The sequence below is a fragment of the Thunnus thynnus genome, chromosome 5 (genome assembly GCF_963924715.1).
Source record: "Thunnus thynnus chromosome 5, fThuThy2.1, whole genome shotgun sequence".
Lineage (NCBI taxonomy): Eukaryota > Metazoa > Chordata > Actinopteri > Scombriformes > Scombridae > Thunnus > Thunnus thynnus.
Window position 1 is genome coordinate 16,658,339 of NC_089521.1, and position 7,532 is coordinate 16,665,870.

The window sequence follows — 7,532 nt, forward strand, 5'->3', positions numbered from 1 at the left end:
TGAAATTTACTGGCAAACAAACAAAGATTATGGGGAATGATAACTTTAAGGGTGAAATGTTTTAGGAGAAAAATATTTCGAACTATTGCTTTGCTTTCATAACGTACAGAATTGAATAAAAATGTCACTATATACTCAGTCACAGAAGGTTGTTTTAAAGTCTTTATTATTTACTCATTTGAAAAAAAAAACCCAATTTATTAGGACACAAATACTGCACAGAGAGCGCAGTGTTTGTGTTAAGGTGTTCATGTGTTTAATGTGTGTGAAGTTGCCTGGAGTGCAGGATCGGTTGGTCTTCACCCCGGTCAGGACAGCTGCATTGAGAACTAACCCAGACCTTCTTCCTCCTGTCCATTTCTCTGCCACACAAAGAGACGCATTGACAGGATTTTTTACTCTCTGCGAGGCTTTTGCTGGGTGCAGATCCTGCGTGTGGTCTGTAAGGCAATGCCCTTGTTATGAAGTGCTACGTGCTCGAGATGCTTACCTCAGGATTTACATGAGAGGGAAGTCTCAACTGTATTACTGACTCAGACATATGCACACACACACTCACAACTGCCACCAAATGCCAGGTGGTACTGTCTCACTAACAAACATAGGCATGTTTATTCACACGTAGTGTGAAACGTGTCTGATCAGAGTAATATATTTGTCAAAGAAAGTGGATTAAAGCCACACACATCCTGTCTAAAAGGAGGATCGAGTTACTACCATCAAGCTATCAAGGAGAATGAGAGGCTAGAGTTACCAGGGTTGAAAAGAGGGGCAATGGCATCAGTTTTTGTGTTGATGAGTCACAGGGCAAACTTTATCTCTTCTCTTCATTAGCACGGAGGAATTTTCAAGAAGAGTGAAGCTGTACAAGTACACGGGCATTCTCTCACACACACACACACACACACATTTGCCTACTTCCTTTTACTTAATCTGCCCTTATGGCAACCCTTTCCTTAACCCTAAGCCTAAACTTTACCATCAGCACTAACACCCCAACCCCCAACCAACAATAGGACCCTCTAAGAATATGAGGACCAGCCACAGTGGTTACAGGACAGGAACACACACATGTAATTACTATTTTTAATGTTTGAGCTAAAACAGCAGGGAAATCTGATCTTTTGTTTTCCAGTGCTAGATATGGGGTCTGCATTCCCAGACTCAGACTCACATATCAAATAGAAAAGACATGCCGCTGTAACCTTTCTGATAAAATGAAATCACATTGTGCAACATTAAATATGTTTATTTATTGGTTTATTTAACAGGGACAATACACATTCATAAACAGTTAGTTAGTTAGTTATTCATAAAAATAATGTAAGAGTATAAGATTTAAATTTACCAAGTTGTAAATGTTTAAAGAACATTTATAAGCAGAGCAACAATAAAAAGAGAAAAGAGTATTAATGTTAAAATCTGACTGCATGAAAAATCATACTTGCCAGACTTAAATACAATCATAAAAAAAAACCTCTGCTTGTTCTTTGTATACTATCAGGGATGAGGCAGTCTACAATAACATGTACCAACTGCAGGCAGCCTGCTGAAGCAACCCAATCTGCATATCACTCAATTAATTGAGTTTTCACTTGTGGTGGAACATGATCTTCTAGTTAGAGGGCTGTTCTTCAAATTGGTTTCAGAGTTATAGTGCTTATTAAGATCAAATAGAGATGTCTCAAGACACCTGTGTTCCTGTGTGCGTGTCTGTGTGTGTGTTTAATGTAACAGAGACCCTTTGACTGCTCCCCAGAGACAGGCTTGACACAGAAGCTAAGAATAGCCCTAGCCGTATTACCACCAGTCAGTGGGAAAGAGGGGGAGAAGAGGCAAGAAGGGGGGGCAAGTGACCCGATGCCACATAGGAGATGACACAAGAGCCTTCATCCTTCATTGGACATCTCTGTTACCTGGCATGGATATATACACATGACCTAACCAATGACCCCGCCAACCCCTCATGCAGAAACATGCATACACATACAGTACAATTTATGCAAGCTGTTGCACCCTACATGTCAAGCATGCACGGGTTATGGCGTTTGGAGCCTAACCTCTTATTTTTAGACTGAGTAAACAGCAGTCTGTGCTTGAGATGTCCATCATCACTGGGTGTGATGCCGTGAATTGAAAGAGGTGGGTGGAGAAGATGGAGAGGAGGAGGCGGGGAAGGGGAAGAACAGGCGGCAGGAGGAGGAAACGGGAGGAGGAGATGGATAATCATCAGGAAGTAGGATTGCCGGAGCGCTTAGGCACATTCTTGACTTCAGATTCGTGAAGACCTTGGGTTATTATCACTGATTAAAGGACAGAGTTGTGATGTGCATTACTGTTTGGTTATTGCTGTCATTTCAAAAGCCTTTTTATTTCTCTGACAGCCTAACAGAGCTCCTATTAATTGCGTTTTATGGGAGCTGGATTTGAAGACAGATAGATGGACAGAGAGACACAGAGGAGCTACAAAAACAACATTTCAGTGAATGTTGAACAGTGTGACTCGGGCTACTCACATGTCACACACACACACACACACACACAAACAGTCTTCTCACATGTCAGGTGAGAGGTTATGACCCTGCACTAACAGCTCTGTTTCCTCTGCCATCGAATACGGGAGCTTCATCCAGGATCCCTGAATGGTTCAGAAAAAGAAACACAGTACTGAATGGCTTGTCAAAATAGGCGTATGACAGCAGGCCAAGGACTAAATACATGTGTGTGCGTGTGTTTGCATGTGTGTCTGTGTTGACACTAAGAAAAAGGAGACATGAATAGCTATATTCAGGCCAGCAAAACAGCTACTCTAGAGGTAGTATGGGTGATGATGTCTGATAATCACCCGTCATTTGAGATAATTGGGTAATTGGGGTAATGGGTTTCACTGTGGTCCTCTGATCTCATCATTACAAACAGGTATGGACTGCTCTATTTATGCCATCTACACTAGCTGTCCAATGGCATAATAGGATGGGCCAGAGGTAATTGGCAGCTGTCTGTGTTTTTATTTCAACTCAGAGAGAGAGAGAGAGAGAGCATGCTAAGACAGACAAAACCAAGACTGAAGAGAAAGAGCGAAGAAGAAAGAGAAATAAAGAATAAGCTTTATACAGTGATAAGGAAAGGACACAAGGTATAAAAAAATAACTGAGAGACCAAGAGGCTCTGCCAGGTGGTTAATGGTAGTTCAGGGTTGTTCAATGTACAACAGGGAGAGACAGAACGCATTATAATAGCAGCCTAACATTAAAGTCCCAACGCCATTATAGATTTAATGACATGCTGGGTGGTGTCCAACTACATTTAACCCACTCATCTGCATAATAGCGCTGCCCTTACAACACACACAGGGGAGTAATACCTCTCTGTGATCAATCTCCCTCTCTTTATCTCTCTCTTGCACTCTCTCATATACACACAAGAATGAATGATCATTAGCATACACTTAGCATAAACAAAGCAGAGAAAAGGGTACTGAGGACATTTCTGCATGTAAAATATGGCCAAGCCAAATTACCAGTTGTTAAAAATGATCCCTCTGCCATTAAATAGTTTGTCTTCTATATTACAGATTAATATCATGGTCATTTATCCTACAACATTTTTAATTTTACTAATGGTGACAAAAAAGTCATAGCAAGTGCAAAATCATTTAACAGTAATATAATTACAATTACAAAAGGAGTAAATGCCATTGTATTAATGACGCAAAAGGCACAGTTGAATGAAGTTCAACTCCATAGTCTTTAAAACTGTCTAGCACTCCCTAGAAAGACATCAGACGCCATTGACATGAATAGTTGAGCCTTGAATCCAGTGAGCAGACCTGAACAGCTGGAAAGACTGAGACTCATGAATCTTATGGAATGACACTTTCCATTGAGAATGTTGTACCATTTATCAAGTTGATTGTGACTTTTATTTCATCTCTCTCGCTCTCCCTTTCTGTCGATATGGGTAACACACACATGCGCGCACACACTTATATCTAGTGAGTTGGAATCCGAACCACCATAAAATTCATAGCAGGTTGGATGTGACCTCCATGTCTAGTATGAAATATATTCCGTGCTTATTCTTTCACATATTTCAACTTTAAGCATGGCTGAAGGAGTCATAAAATGGCAGTGAGTGCAGTCATCTGTCACCTGCAGAAGGCTACCAAACATCCTCTGCCCTGATGATAGCGGTGCCCTTCATGCCTGCCAAAACTTGTGCCTTGATACCTTTCACTGTGCGCACACTCCTAGTGCAATCTTGTATTAAATTAAAGATAGTCGTAAAAACGAGCTCAGACAGATCATGAGATGTTGTCAGTCTTGATGAAGATTGAAAAGGTAATACTTTGGGCTAATAATTGTAGCTATTAAACAGTGGGATTTCATATTTTTGGCAAATGTCACTTAGATACTGAGTGTGTGTGTTTGTGTGTTGGACAGGAATGTGCCTGCCATGAAGCAACATGATAACCAAGATGCACATGGATTTGGGAAAGACATCAAAGACCAAGCCATATGGATAAGGTTACCGAAACCACAGGAAGGAAGGAAAGAAGGAAAGAAAGAAAGAAGGAAGTAGGAACAAAATAAAGAAACTACAAGTATAAAAAATTCAGTGCATTTCACAGTCTGACATCAATAATAATCATAATAGACTACCATGTGTCTGGTGACGATTAAGCAAAGTAATTAGCTAGAAATGAATGTAGAATGAGCTCATTAAGACAAACACTTTAGGAGACTGGGGCTTATCACAGTCAAGGAAGCACAGGCAGCTTTTCCTTTATGCAAGCACTGAGTCATCCGTCATACAAGTCAGTTTAAAACACAAGGAAGACCCGCTGCAATCACTAGGCCATGACATCAGTTTTATGAATGATGGAGAAATGTATGGGATGTAGAGCCATGGATGTCATTTTTCATTTCTTCACACAGTAGGCCTCACAAACTGGATTGTTTCTTATCTGATGACTGGTATTCATTACTGGGACATCTGAATGGTCCTGCTGAGTTAAAAGAACTTCACTCAATAGGTTCATGACCCTTAAACTCATCTTTACAACTGAAACTGATTAATACTCAGAATGCCAATACTCACTGCCTTCGCACTGCTATGCTGTCTTTTCTCACTGTGGTGCCAGGACCGAATCTTGTTAGCAATCGTAAATAGAAATGTGACACGTCAAATGCTTGTCTATATATATCTTAGTCCACTGGTGATATTGCACTTTGCATGCAGTGGGGTTAGTAGCACTTAAGGTCACTACAAATCTTCCTGCTGAGTTTCACAGTCTGATTTCTGCTATAATTCAATCTGTTTCTGTAGTTCCCCCATTTTATTGCTTGTTCTGGAAGTAAACTTTGTCCAGATTTTGTCTTATGTAATGTTGTTGTGAGTTTGGCGAGGGACCTGGGGATTCAAATCAAATACCCCTTGGTCTTAATAAAACAGTTCTGTTTGGAACGTATCCACAGTAAAACAGAGGGGAACATTGTGTGTGTTATTGCAAAAGAAAAACAGATTGTTTGCAAAACAGCCAATGCGGACCTTGTAAAATGGAAGTGACAAACCAAGGTAACAATGCAAAAACATCTTATTAAGTTCTTACTCCTTCAATTTTTTTGAGTGAGAAAAAGCCAACTGCAAAGGTTTATTCATTCAACAGAGACACAAGAACAGAGGTGCCCACAGACTTAACTTTGCTTCACAGTATCAAGTGGAAATCCACACTGCTGCAGCTGTTATAGTGACAAACATTTCATCTAAGCTTTTGATCTTCCGACGCTGGCAACTCATCACCAGTCACACTTTTCAAAAATACTTAGAACATACCAAGCACACACACACAGTTACGCACAAGCAGTCTTTAAAGCGTTCATAAGTGTCTAGGCCACCTTGGTTTGTTAATGTGTTAAAAAGGGCTATAATACTTTTCCTGAGTCCATGTCCTCTGTGCCAGCCACTGATATTCACACCTTCCTATATAATTTGTTATATTTTTAGAAATTTGAAGATTTCTTTATCTCATTATCACTGTTATTAATGCAGCTGATAATTGTAAAGGTTAAACAAAACAGCCTTTTACTGAGGATGCCACAAGCACAAAGCCAATCTTAGCCCATATCATATGATTAAAACCAGGCCTCATGTCTCACAACAATATAGATATAGATATAGGTATTTATGTTTTTTAAATATATGGCTTTACAAACAAGTTTCTCTACTAAGTTAGACCTTTAATAAATGTCATTATTTACACCAAATGCAAATAAAATACAAATCAAAGTCAAAATCAATTATTTTTCAGATACCAAAAAAAGTTAAGAATGACCCACAATTCATCAAGTTGTCACAACAAGCGAAGAAGAAATGTGTGCTGATTCTTGAGCATCCCCTCATCTCATTCTCAAAATAAAAACCACACTGACACACTGTGTGGCAAGATTGTGTGGTATCATATAGATAATGACAGTGTGGATGAAAGCAGGATCACTTAACAAAGAAATAGCAACATGTGTGAGTAATGAAGGAATCACAATCAAATGTAATCTAACCGAATACAAGACATGCATTCAATCGCCAACCCAAATTAAACGAAAACACACAAACAACTGCACTGACACAGAAAAATCCCCTCTTCCTAGAAAACATGATGCAGCCTTCTGGCTGCCACACACAGCCCTCTCACACACTGTCCCTCAGTTCACTGTCCCTGAATGAGCAAGTGAATTAGTGACCCCAGCAGGCAAGTCCCTGGCCATGGCAGGAAAATGCAACTTTTAAACCTATTGTTATTGTTATTGTTATATGCTTAACAGATGGTCAATTAAAAAGAGATGGAATTTTTCTCACCTTGGAGTCAAGCAGAGGCAGTTGACGCTAAAAGCAGCGTTGCAGGGTGTTTGGTTTCAGCTGCCAAATCCTCAGTGGTATGATGTGATGTGGTATGACTGAAGAAGGAGGAGATGCCATCGCATGCTATGAGGCTGTAGAGGGATACTAATCCCATTCAAGTATCCACTTTTCTCTCTCAACCTCTCTCTCCCGCTCTCCTGCTTACGTCCTCTCCCTCTTTTCACCCTAACATCTGATAGCCCGACCACATGCCAAGTATTCCACTTAGTCACTAAAATCAATATGATGCCAACCTTTCACTCTTTCTTTTTCTATTTTTCTGTCCCCCTATCTCTATGTGCTACATAAGTACACTTTATTCCACCATAAATTTGATTTAAAATTTGAAATAAAATACACAGATTGCAACAAACATAATATATACACGTCTTTACATTCCACTGGTCCTCAACAGAGAGCAAAAAGAAGGTGACTGATGCCAGCACCTAACTATGGAAACAGATGGACACTCTGACAGTTTAGTCTCTCTCTGGCTGATGAACTACTTCAGAACTCCAAGCACCAAGTGTCCAGCGGTGTCAAAGTCCAAGAGAATTTAGGAGAAATTAAATAGTTATCAACCTAGATAACCCATATTAATGCACTAATTTCGAACATGAGCATATATATTAATA

General features: G+C 39.9%; 1 protein-coding gene across 1 annotated transcript in view; it reads right to left on the bottom strand.

The window, feature by feature from the left end:
• The window catches only part of sema3ab (sema domain, immunoglobulin domain (Ig), short basic domain, secreted, (semaphorin) 3Ab), a 61,781-nt gene extending 54,742 nt beyond the window's left edge, over positions 1-7,039 (bottom strand). Inside the window, exon 1 of the mRNA XM_067589591.1 lies at positions 6,856-7,039. The gene's annotated coding sequence lies outside the window, so the exon portion shown is untranslated. The remainder of the gene's footprint in view (positions 1-6,855) is intronic.
• Between the last annotated feature and the right edge of the window lie 493 nt (positions 7,040-7,532).